At 43.7% G+C, this 13,565-nt stretch overlaps 1 protein-coding gene across 1 annotated transcript in view; it reads left to right on the top strand.

Annotated features, from left to right (window-relative positions):
• The first annotated feature begins 221 nt into the window (after positions 1-221).
• SERPINI1 (serpin family I member 1) overlaps positions 222-13,565 on the top strand; it is a 90,180-nt gene continuing 76,836 nt past the window's right edge. Inside the window, exon 1 of the mRNA XM_081911259.1 lies at positions 222-392. The gene's annotated coding sequence lies outside the window, so the exon portion shown is untranslated. The remainder of the gene's footprint in view (positions 393-13,565) is intronic.

Below are 13,565 nucleotides of genomic sequence, written 5' to 3'. Positions count from 1 at the left end.
ACCTGTAGTCCGCTTCTCGGAAAGACTACAGCTCCCGAGAAGCATTGCGGGAGAGACGAAGCCAGGCGACGGAGGGGGGGGGAAGGGAGGCATGAGAGGGGCTAGGAGGAGGGTGGGAGAACGAACCAATCAGGGCGCGGGACTGGGGAAGGAGGCGCGGCGTTGACCATGTATGGGAAACAAGGGGGCGGGGAAAAGGGGGAAACTATTCCAGGCGCTGAGAGACGAGAGAGAAACAACCCCGGAGGCGGTGCTCGCGCTCGCTTGCTGCTTCTGCTTCTGCGTTCGCTGCTCCGGTGAAAGGAGCTGCTGCTGCTGCTGCGGAGCGAGCCAGGGGTTGCAGCCACACCTGCAAACAGCTGCGTCGCTCGCATTGCCAGACCGGCTCTCAGGTAGGCGAGCGCGCAAACAGCAGCAGCAGCAATGCTGCTGCAGCCAGCGCCGCTTGTTCGGGGTGGAAGAAGCAGAGCTGGGCTATCTCTCTTTCTTAAATACAGTAGGATAGTTATTTTCAGCGCTTTTGAAAGAACGGCGCAAGGGGTTGCGTTTGGCGGTGTTCTCAAAAAGATTTTTTTAAAAAGGTTCCCTTGCTGCTCAAAAGAGCGGCACGCTGCTCCTTTTTCTTTTATCGCGGATGCCAGATGTTTCAGCCAAACAACTTAAGCCACTTTCGATCTCTTAGGAAATGCCGCCTCGGTTTCGTAGACGCGGCTTGGCGAATCCCTCCGAGGCACTGATAAAGAGCCGCGGCTGTTTTCTTCCCTCTGGTGCCTAAGAGGGTGTATATATATATTCTTGTGTCCGCATATTATGCAAACGAGACGCGTTTCCTCAGAAACAAAAGCCAAACTAAGCCCTGCGATCTTTTCTTTCTCTTTCTTTTCCTCATCGGGATTTTAGCCAATGCCCGATTTCTCTGAGTCATTAGAGAAAATGCTCCTTTTACTCGAAGGGAGTCTCGTTTTCACCCATTGCCATTCTCCCTAAGCGGCGATTCACATGTGCTCTTTGCTGGGAGTCATTCAGACAATGCTGCCATTTACTGTAAGAGATGTACAGAACTTTAAAATGTAACGCTGAGAAGTAGCATTTTAGTGTTCGTGGGTGCGTCTCTCTGTGTGTGACAGATGCGCTATTATTGCTGCCTCTTAATATGTATCACCTTAGATTAGGCGTTCTTGATATTTGTTCGAGATGCTATCTCTGTTAATTTCATACCTATCTCCTCCTACGGTGGCTTCTGCTGCATAGCATCAGGGTATCTCTTAATTAACTGTTTTTGAAACATGTTGGACGTTTTATATTGAATCTTTGTGTATAGTATATTGAATATCAGTCCAGTAAAAGTATCCCCAGTCTATGGGCATTGTATATTTTCATGTCTATTGATAGAAACTGAAATCGGTGGCAGTTTTGCCATTGACTTCAAGTGCATCATTGTTTAGTAGTTCTAGCTGCTGTTAAAAGAAGAAAATGAAAGTGAGTTCTCAAACTGTATATTAAACAATCTTACCAACAATAGAAAAGGAGGTGATGTAGTGATCTAGAGGGGGTGAATTTTGCAGTTTTAACAAGCCATCTACATTTGGGTCTCTAGTACACTTAAGGTTATAATTCTCTGTACGCTGTCTTAGGAGTATGCCTCATTCAACACAGAGGGGTTTACTTCTGTGTAGAGACCTGGTTGTGTGCTGAGAAACTTGGACCTGCAGCCTAATTCTGGAAATGTTTACTCAGAAGTAGGGCCTGCTGAATTCATTGGGACATACTTCTGGGTAAGTGTGCAGAGATTTATTCCTATTAATCAGTGAGTCTGCTTTATATTATGCTTCCAATTATATAATTTGCATGCCTCTAGATGGTTGCTAATGCATGCCACTTGCAAATTCGAGACCCATCTTTGATTAGAACTTTGGAAGTTTCACATTTCATGTGAAATTGCTGAACCAAAACTTGGTGTTTAAAATTAAGCCAGGGGAAAGAGAATCGGGAATCTTTCATACTGGTTGCATCAGATGATTGACCCTGTCAACCAGTGGTGATAATGGAGAACTACTCTGCAGAAAATCTGTGTTACCTTTGAAACTGCTGCCTTTGAAACTACTGCCTCTGTACAGTGCAAGTGAGACTTCAGCTATATTGGACAGCAGCATAGCGTGTCATCATTCATCACTTTTCCCCATTTGTCAAAGGGTAAGAAGCAAGAACGTTATGAAATGCATCTGAATGTTACGCCCTCTTAAGAAGAAGAAAAATCTCCTTAGCGTTCTAGTCTTCACATTTTTCCCTTTCTTCCCATAGTTAATCACAGAGCGCTTCTCAGCATTGTGTTCTGTGATGCTACTTGTAGGCTAAAGGTGAAGTAATCCTATGACAGAGAAATGCAGACATTTCAAGTTTCCCAGCGTTGTGTTTTTCGGAACAGTCCATGAGATTATGAGAAGATTTCAAGTGTTGAGAGGAGCAGATGTTGACATTTTCTTAAGCTTGACAATTTACGCTTCCAAACTGGATTTAAGCCAAAATAATAATAGGAAACCAATGTCAGTAGCGCCTAGGTGGAAAAAAAAATTTGACTAGGATTTTGTTTTGGAAGTTTCTGTTTTTTGTTGGGTTTTTAAAAGGTGTAATCCTAAATGTGTTTACTTCGGGCAATGTCCTTATCTCAAACCATTGGTCCATCTAGTCCAGTATTTCTACACTGGAAGTAGCACTCAAAGGCTTCAGACACCTACCTGGTGATGCCAGTGATTGAACCTATTACCTTCAGCTTGTGGAACAGATGTACCACTGAGCTACAGCCCTTCCACATAGTAAATAAGCTCAGATCAGTTCAGCAGAACTTATTCCCTTAGGATGCAGCCAATTTATATTCTGAAACCTTTCATGCAGTGGTGAGTAAAGCTCTGTACATCATTAACAAATGTAATTGTTGCCGTCTGTGAAATTACTTTGGAGTAACTGATGAGTTGCAGCACTTGGACCAGCCCATTTGTTTTGCTATACTCCTCTAAAATGCACTGCCCTTTAAATTCACTCTTGACATTGTATACACCTTGTCAGATGCCAAAAATTCTCCTAATTATACAGGCTTTCCCAGAAAGACGTGTTGACCAGCAGGCAATATCAGATTTCTTCTGGAAACTTGTTTTTCTATATCATATTTACTGTATTTTCAGTGTTGTATGCCACAGTGATAGTTGCTAATATTTAACAGTCTTCAGGATTTCCAAATACTCCCTTTGAACATAGCAGTGGGTGCAGTGGTCTATATGCCTGGTCCTGAGTATGTATGTGCCAGTGCCACAAGGTTTTGAGGATTAGGCCATAGCTCATATTTTGGTGCTTGGATTATGCTTTGTATTCATGTTCCCCACTCCAGATTTTGGGGCCCATATCTTACATTCCCACAAGTTTCTGACTGCTGTTGCCTTTGGTTTATCCTTTTTTTACCAATCATGCACAAAATGAGCTGTAATAAGCATACGGAAGACAGGTGAACTCAGTAGTGGTGACACATCTAGAGCTGTTGCGTTCAGTCTTGCTTGCAGATTTCCCATGGGGAGAACACGATGCTGGACTTAGATGAGTCTTCTGCCAGCAGATCTTTTCTTAGATTGCTGTCCAGTGATGGGCGCATGTGCAGCAACATACAGAACCTCCATCCAGTGCCTTTGCATTGGCCAACTTGAGCTTGCATAAGAGCAACAATAAGGAGTTCATCTTTCTGCTCAATCAGGGTAGCTCTGAATGTAGCTACTTCTCTGTCCAATTCATGCCTGTGATCTCAGAATAATGGGAGGTCACCTAAGTCCCGCCTTTCATAACCTCGCGCCTCTGGCTGTTATTGGACTACAGCTCCCAGCATCCCCAGCCAGCATAGCCAGTGGTCAAGAATGATAGGAGCTGTAGTCCAGCAGCAACAAAATCCCTGATGGATGACCCTACAGCCTCTGCACCTCCACATAGCAAAGCCCATGACCTCTCAAAGTGGTCTGTTCCAACGTCGGACTTGTCTTCCTGTTAGGCCATTTAGACACAGGGTGTGTTCGGACATGGGGAATATTGCATCCGTTTTCCTGGTTGAAGTGCTAGCATTTCGGTTCCATTTTCTAATGTCCTTTCACACTGCAGTATACCTGTTGGGTTATGCAGATGCAGCTTTTGGACCCAATATATTGCCATGCTGCAACGAATTTTTTTTTGGCAACTAAGCATCGGTAGGCACTTTCTGACAGTAATGGGTGTTATTGGACAGCATCGCTCTCCCCCAAGTTTTCCGCATATGTGTGCTTCTGTTCCCCCATGAAAATTGCAGGAAATAACTGCATACTTATGTCCCACCCCCGGTTCTATGTCTTGTTCTGGTTTAAGGGGACTGCCAGCTGTCCCCCCCCCCCATCCTAGAATCAAATACCAGCAAAATCAGCCCTGCATATATATGTCCTTAGTTTCCCTGAAGTGCAGTTTACATCATGTGAACGCTCAAACATAATGCAGAAATGAACAAGTTAGGGAACCATCAGAGGAAATGGAATAAACTTCTGTGGGAATGCAGCCGAAATTTGCTTCCACTTATTAGTTTGCTGTAGATTTGAAGATAGCATGAAGTAGGTTTTTATTATGACATGAGCATTTATAAATTGCTACCTGATTAAAGAACTGTTAGTGGGTTAGTTATATGAGTTTTGATTAATTGTGAATTTTGATGACTAAATTATTGATTAAATCTGCACACACTTACACATGAACAAAAAGCATAGTACTGAAGGCAGAAAACCAAACTTATAGGTGATGCACCCATGATTTGTAGAAAGCACTGTTTTAACTTTACTACAAAAGGGAATGCCATTTATATGATGGCAGTCCCCAGCTACCATTTTTGTAAATATTTGAATTTTTAAAAACCCCAGTCCTGCCCATAAGGCAGGGCATCATCAGTTTTCATACTGATCATCCGAACATCAAAGTTCTACAGTAAACCTCTGTTTCTGTAGGTTTCCATGCTGCACACCTTCTGCGCTGGATTTAGACTTCCCCTTCCATCCATGGAAGGATGCAAAAGCCACTGGAGCAAGGAGTGGAGGTGGTTTTTAACCTTTATCCCTTTCACAATTCCCACATTCATTTCCCACACCATTCTGGAGGGTCGCTTAACCATGCAGAGCAGATTCTTAGGAGGTACAGGACTGAATCCAGTGCTGTGTGCATGGAGTTTGGCTTGAACAATGGAGCATCTCCCTCTTCTGCTTGCGCATCCCCAAAATCTGCTGTGGGTGGTCATGCCCCCCCCCCAACACTCTGGAGCACAGAAGGCTGCAGAGCAGAGGAGAGAGATGTTTCCTTGCGCAGGCAGAAGTCTGTGGCACAAGCAGAATGACAGTGTGCAATGCAACCTTCAGAAATGGGTAAAAATTGATTCTCTCTACCACCTAGTATGAGGGACGCGGGTGGCGCTGTGGGTTAAACCACTGAGCCTAGAGCTTGGCAATCAGAAGGTCGGCGGTTCGAATCCCAGCGACAGGGTGAGCTCCTGTTGCTCGATCTCTGCTCCTGCCAACCTAGCAGCTTGAAAGCACAAGAAATTGCAAGTAGATAAATAGGTACCACTCCGGCGGGAAGGTAAACGGCGTTTCCGTGTGCTGCTCTGGTTTGCCAGAAGCGGCTTAGTCATGCTGGCCACATGACCAGCATGTGGTCTGTACGCCAGCTCCCCTGGCCAATAAAGCGAGATGAGCGCCACAACCCCAGAGTCGGTCACGACTGGACCTAATGGTCAGGGGTCCCTTTACCTTTACCTTTACAGTGGTACCTCAGGTTACAGAGTCTGCAAACCCATAAATAGTACCTCAGGTTAAGAACTTTGCTTCAGGATGAGAACAGAAATTGCATGGCGGCAGCAGGAGGCCCAGTTTCAGGTTAAGTTCTTAACCCGAGTTAGCACTGTACACTTGCAGAAGTGACTTGTTCTCCTGCCAAATCTGCCTCCAACCCTCTCTCTTTGCAGTAATACACAGGTGTCCCACTGAGGCAGGATATTATGTTCCTTTTATCTTTCATTCCTATTTACAGGAGATCCAAGGAGTCCCTAAGGCACACTGAACACACAAACGCACACCAGAACCGCCTCCCTCCCATCTACTGCAGCTTCTTGTGTTGTATCGGAAGCTTTCCTAAAGGTCCCCCGAGTTTTTGAGCAGGGCTTGTTGTCTGGAGTGGAAGTCTGCAGTCAGAAGTAGAAGAGGAGTGCTTGCAAGCTTCGTTCTGCCTTCAGATGTTCCCCATGTGGCCTTTTGGATCCCAGCCCCTTTATGCTTGCCTTTTAAAGTTTATCCTAAAGCTCAAAATATCAATTGAGCATCACAATCCTAAGCATGTTTCCTCAGGAAGTGTGTCTCATTGACTTGCATGGCTTATTGGCTCCAGCTCGTGATATCAAGGGGGGAGCTTAACTTCAAGCTCGGATTCAGACAATGCCCTAAATCGAACCTTGGCTTAGCTCAGCACGCCAGTCAGGGTGTTTTCAGATGTAGAGAATATTTCTTAGTTTCCCCGATTATTATACTATTGCTTCTATCCTGTTTACTAATTTTCCTATCATACAGCAGTACCTGTTGCTTTATGGAACGGCGGCTTTTTGACTGATATGTTGCACTAAAAGTAATTCACACCAGTGATGGTGATGTGACGCAATAAACATCATTGGCTGACATCTCTGTGCACCAACCCTTTCTACACGTTTGTGCTTCTGTTCCCCCACAATTCCCCCATTAAAATGGCAGGAAAAAAACTGTGTACTGCCCCAGATTTTGGCACTTTACTCCAGCTATTTTCCTGGTTATGGGGGCTGCAAACAGATTTGTTCAGGAATCAAATAACACGGAAACACGTGCTATATTCTATCACTTTACTCCTGCAATTTTGGGGGCTAATGGGATTGCAAACAGATTTTTTTCTGAAAGCTATTGGCATGGAAGTGAGCTCAGGGTTCGAAATTAGCAGGGCACCAGGCGCGTTTTTGCAACTAAAGATTCTCCGTTTGCGAGCACCTCCAAAACTCTGGGTGCCATTTTTTGCACCTGGCTGACACTCAAGAATTACTGAAATGGATGTACTTTGAAGATTCAAAGTATATGTTAAGGATAGACATTACGTTAAGGCATGGGTTGGCAAACTAAGGCCCGGGGGCCGGATCCGGCCCAAACACCTTCTCAATCCGGCCTGCGGACAGTCCGGGAATCAGTATGTTTTTACATGAGTAGAATGTGTCCTTTTATTTAAAATCCATCTCTGGATTATTTGTGGGGCATAGGAATTCATTCATTTTTATTTTTATATTTAAAATATAGTACGGCCCCCCACAAGGTCTGAGGGACAGTGGACCGGCCCCCTGCTGAAAAAGTTTGCTGACCCCTGTGTTAAGGAGTTTTAACAACAATAAAGAGTAGTTTTGAAAACTGAAGTATGGTATCTATATTTTTATTGTAAACACCAAATTAAACATGTAATAACTATTTCCGCTAAAAATGTGATATTAGCTATGTGTCACTTAAGTGAATTGTGTATTAATTCATGCTTATCAAAATAATAAAGAAAAAGTGGTTTCTGACCCGCCCCCGCCCGGTCCCCCCCCCCCCGGTGGCGACTAGACATTCTGTTTTGGTGCCCACAACCCAGTTCCTAGAAGCCATTTGGCTCCTAGCTTTTCTATCCCAGTTTCTAACTGAAATTTGAGCTCCAAATTCTCTGTATGTTTCACTAGACTTCCAGAAGTGGCCTATACTTCGTGTGAAAGCACAAAAATTAACTGGGAAGCGCCGGGCTAAGAGAATAAACTCATGTGTGAATGCAACCTTAAAGAAACAACAACAACCAATGGGCCATAGAGCAGCTTCATGCTCTGGGCACATATTTTAGTTTACCATGTCATGTGACCCAGACCCCACTCCTCGCCTCTTTCATCTAGCTTGCTCTGTCCATTGCCTGTTGGCTTTTATTTATTTATTTTAATTTGTTTAATCATTTTTTGATACAAACATCAAAAGACACATACAAAAAAAACCCCCACAATAGCAATAATAACACAATTTGACAGTTCAGATTTGAATACACTGATATACCTACGACTACACCTTTTTTAAACAATATTTTCCCACCTCTCTCTCCTCCCCCTACTTCCCACCACTATCCGCCTAATCGCTTAAATATTTGCTCCAGATTTCTTCATATTTATCCATTCTTACTTTGCGTCGACATGCAATTTGTTCGTATGTAGCTAATCTGTCCATATTATCAATCCATGTGCTCAGTGGAATCTTTTTGTGGCTCTTCCAATTCTTTTATAACAGTGCGAAGAAACTGTCTTCTTTTGTGTGAATTGGGTCCATTTGCATTATTATTTCCTTGTAACTATGCGTAGTAGCCTGGGAAAGACCTTGTATCCCACATGGTATAGAAAGCTGGTACCTATGTGCAAGGTGTGAGCTGCTACAGGTCAGACAGATGCATTGGGCAATAAGGATCAAAAATATTATGTCCTGGTGCTTACCACTGTAGAGCAAAAGAACAGGGGGTGTGTGCAATCCCAGGCACATCTGCTTGGAAGCGCATGTGTTTGAATTCAGGCTTATTTCTGGGAATAGGGTTGCACAATCAATGTGTATAATCAGCCAATGTTCCCAAGCAAAGTGTTGATTATCTTTCCCAGAGGGAAGTGGCAGAATTATTAAGCCTGGTGGCATACACTGTAAGACGAAATTCAATTATTCTTCTCTTCCTCTCTTAACAGGCAAAGGAAAGAGAAAATAACTTGGCTTGCCTCAAGGCTTAAGGGCAGCGTAGCAATTCCTCCCATAGGCGTGTTTATTGTTTCTCCCGGCTCCTCAGTGTGGTACAAGTAGCAAGATCCTGTCCCCTCTAACCAGCAGGGTGCAAACAAATGCTCCCCCGCCGAGTGCAAACCAAACGACATCATAAAAGTGTTAAGTAATTGTGAGGAAAGGGCAGGCAAATAAGGAAAGCGCTCTTTTATTTTATTTTAAAAAGCATTGATTGTCTCCCAGGTAGTCTGACCGTTAGTAGTAGTGCTACTCCAAAAATCCCGCCTCCCCCAAAAAACTATTCGCCATCAGTTAGTGAGGAAATAAATTGTATTTGAAACTATAATATGAATTGTATTTGAGAATATAAAGGAAATTCTCATGTGTCGAGTGCAGGTTTGTGTCATGCTTTCCTTACTTCTGAGGTCACCAACAGGTGTTTGTGGGCATCCTTGCTTCCATTCTACTACTTATCTCACTGATCTGTATGCTGTAGTCAGCCTTCCTGGGTGCCTGTACTTCAGTCAAGGCCCAGGGGAAGACATCAAAAGGTAACTCCACCCACAGGGCTTTTTCAGGTCAAGTGGTGTATGCAGCCAGGGAGGCTGCAGCGTCTGGACAAATGTTTGCTGGGACAAACAAACACACACACACCCCATCCTTGGTCGCCTTACAATACATGCTCAGAACCCACACTGACCAAAATGCTAAAGAATTTTCGAGTGCCCCATTCAAAAACAATCATTTATTTATTTAGCTCATTTATGAATTGCTTCCTGTGAGTCATCTTGAATCAATTTACTACTCAATAAAAACCAATACAAAATCAGTTAAAACAACTGCATATATAAAAACATTTTTTTAAAAAAGCACAAAACACAATTACATGTAAAACAAGAAACAACAATTGCATATATAAAATCAGTTTCAAATCTAATACAGAGACCAACTGGGATAACAATCTCCATTTAGGCTTGTTGAAAGGAGATGAATAGAACTTTTGATAAACTGGAGGAGGGATTTTGGCACAGGACTTGTTATTAGTTAGATGCTTGTTTCGAACCCCCGACAGACCAGTATTTGCTTTGTTTTTAAACTCATAACACAACTCAGAGCACTCTCTAGTTCTGCTTGACATAAATTCAAAGAAATCACAGCTCTCTTATATAAGGAAGGATAATGCCCAGGGTATGTTGAAGCATAAACACAGCCTAGTAACCTGTAGATCCCTGCCCAGAATCTTTAAATCAAAGTACCCTAATACTTAATTGAGATGAAATTTCCAAAAAATGCTGACGGTTAGGGGAGTTTATGGGAAACTCCATCTGAAACACTGCATCTGAGGAGTATAATTGGTGGGCAGGGATTTTTGCATTGTGGGTGTCCCTTAGGCATATAATAGCAACCACATGCATTAATAGTAATTTCAAAACTGTTGTGAATTGATGCTGAGTAGTGAGGCTGATCGCTGAAGAATTGATGCTTTTGAATTACGGTGCTGGAGGAGACTCTTGAGAGTCCCATGGACTGCAAGAAGATCAAACCTACCCATTCTGAAGGAAATCAGCCCTGAGTGCTCACTGGAAGGACAGATCCTGAAGCTGAGGCTCCAATACTTTGGCTACCTCATGAGAAGAGAAGACTCCCTGGAAAAGACCCAAATGTTGGGAAAGATGGAGGGCACAAGGAGAAGGGGACGACAGAGGACGAGATGGTTGGACAGTGTTCTCGAAGCTACTAACATGACCAAATTGCAGGAGGCAGTGGAAGACAGGAGTCCCTGGCGTGCTCTGTTCCATGGGGTCACGAAGAGTCAGACACAACTAAACGACTAAACAACAACAACAATTGCAGTTGCACAGAAAGGCCACCTTGTACCAAGTCATTATGGTATTTATTTTTTCACACAAAGGAAATAGATATGTGTGTGCGCGCCCATCTCTCCCTCAGCCCTGCCAAAAGTCGTCTTGTTTTTTTAATGCTCCTCCTTACTAATGTGAGTATTTGGCAATGCCCAGTTGTGCATGCTGTGTAAAAGATAAGGCAGATGTTCTTTTTGGAGTGAAGCTTAATGTTTCATAAGTTCAGGAAAGCCTAGAATCAGGATTTTAAAGAGCAAATTGATTTGCGTGATTTGATGAGTGTATTGGAAGCCGTAATGTCCTCCTCCTCTTAATAGCTTTGTTTGTTACTTTCCATTAGTTTGAACGAAAGAAGAATGGCAGATTCTGTTCTGCTTGCTCTGATGATTCAACTAATTTTAATAAATCAAAGTTATACATGTGGCAGGAATGAATTGATTCTCCTAGCTAACAAAGGGGCAGAGATTATCAAATTCACTCTTCTTTTTCATAAGAAGGGCCTTATATTGTTAACCTGTATATTGCACACCTCCAAAGGGATATATATGGGTCATACCAATGAATGGGGCATAATGGGGAAACTGTTTTGCAAAAGAGAGCTGAGGGGTTTGGGTTGTATGCTACCTCCCTTTCTTTTCTGTGCCCAGAAGAAGTACCGTAGCTAATCTTCAAACTACAGTTTGCTGTGATGACCAGGCTCACAACTGTGGTTTGCTTTAACCACATCTACTGAGGATAAACCAGGGGAACAAACCAGGGTTTCAGAACATGACTTGTTCTTGCTATCCCTATTTTTAGCACACTGCTTTTCCCCAAGTTTGGATATCACAGCGTACTACTGTTAGCTAACTTAAAATCGAAATAGGAAAGTTTAAAAATCTTCCTTGTGGGCATAAAGTTGGAAGAGCAGGGCAGCATGTAAGCTCAGGGTCTGCCACAACATGCTCACAATCTAAACAGTGGTTTCCAGTTGCATCTGAACCAAACTCCCGTATGGTTGGGTGGGGTTTGAAGTCAATCACCCCTAATTCTGACTCAAGACAAGTGCGCTGGGTAATTTTCAAAGTTCCTGTTCCACTAATGCAAAATACTTGTGGAATGGAACCTTCCCCTTCTCTCCCCTACAGCCCCCCATACACCTTCAAAATTACGTCTGGAGGGCTGGGGGATTCTCCAGAGCTGATTTTTGGGGCACAAGCCAAGTTCCACTTACAGAGCACTGGACACGGCTGTAACACCTCAAACTCTAATGCACACTTGTATCTCTTCCATAGTCCTTGTTCGTCAACTGACTTGGAGGAACTATGGAAACTCAATTCTAGGTTTTGGGAGGGAAGTGTCCGAAAGATAATTTCAGTTAGATTTAATAACACGAAACGACGTAAGTAGGTTGGCTTTGCAGTCACTAGAGGAGTACATTAATCTTAACATTTTCCTTCCTCGTGTGAAAATGTGTAATGGAACTGCTTCCTCTTTAGATTTGCGAGATGCCAAATTTTAATCCTTAAATTCTCCTCAGGTAACTGATGAAATATAGAACATAAACTCGGCAATAAATCTGAGTAATAAGATACACTATACAACTTGTATACCTGTGGCTGTCTCATTCCAGCGCTGCTTTAATCAATATTTCTCCACTTCTCGGGTTTTATAGGAGAACTTTCCGTTCTGCCTCAGCTGCATGAAACTCCAATCCTAAACATTTCCAAGAGCATGGTGGCGCCCCTGTCCTGCCATAAAAACATATTGGTTTCCAGATACATCGATGCGGTGAGCATTAGAGTGAAACTGCACATCGTGCACAAGCCAGGACTCTACAGACCGCACTGGCCCTGCGACACACCCCTTTTCTTGCAGAAATGTGTCCTTGGACTCTGATAATGCCCCTTGCTTGCCTGGACGAAGGATAGAAAGGAATGTGTGTAGAAATTAGGTTATGGTAAAATGTACAGTCATACCTCGGGTTGCGATTGCTGTGGGTTGCATGTTTTCGGGTTACGGATGCGCCGAACCCAGAAGTACCAGAACAGGTTACTTCCAGGTTTCGGCGCATGCAGAAGTGCCGAATCGCATCATGCGTGTATGCAGGTGCTGCGCTGCAGGTTGCAAAAGCTGCGGGTTGTGAACGTGCCTCCTGCACGGATCACATTTGCAACCCGAGGTTGCACTGTACATTTAATGCCCTGCCCACTTTCCCCCTCTGGCTCCACCCACCAATGGTGTGCGGCCCTCGGAAGGGAACCTGGCCCTCTGGCTGAAAAAAGGTCCTCCACTCCTCCTTTAGAAAAAGGGTGGTATATAAAGGAAGCAAACAAATACTATATTATGATGAGATAAACTCTGCATCCTCCCTCTGGCAGAAGGCAAGACTTCTGATGTCTGCTTCTGCCGCTCTGAAATAGATCTCTGCTGGTGCATCAAGGGAAGGGTACTTAGGCATGATAAAAAGCCTTCCAGCTCTCTGTTCTGTTTCATGAGCGCAGCTTTCTGCCCACTGAGGTTGCAGAGCCTTAATGTCCTTGATCTCATGTTGCATTCACAAGTAGTTTGATGGGAGCAACTAGGCACGCGTGACCGAAATCTCTTTGTAGATCATTCCTCTTGGATGTGTTTTTTCCTCAAGACTAGTATGAACGCTGCAGGCATATTTATGAATCACGCATTCTGAGAGGTGGTGGTTGTTTGTTTAGTCCATAATTCAAAACACAATTCATTCACAGTTCACCACAGGGTCCTTAATAGCTGGCAGGTGTCTGAGTGGAACCAATTCCTGCCCATATGAGTTATCAGTTGGAATCACGGCTGGTTTGAATTCACTACCACACCCATGTACTCCCACTCCCACACTCCCAGTACGTTTCCGAGCACAATTCAAAGTGTTGGT

Source organism: Podarcis melisellensis (assembly GCF_964234715.1).
Source record: "Podarcis melisellensis genome assembly, chromosome: 5".
NCBI lineage: Eukaryota > Metazoa > Chordata > Lepidosauria > Squamata > Lacertidae > Podarcis > Podarcis melisellensis.
Note: the sequence above shows the minus strand (reverse complement) of the source record. Positions and strands in the feature narration are given on the sequence as shown.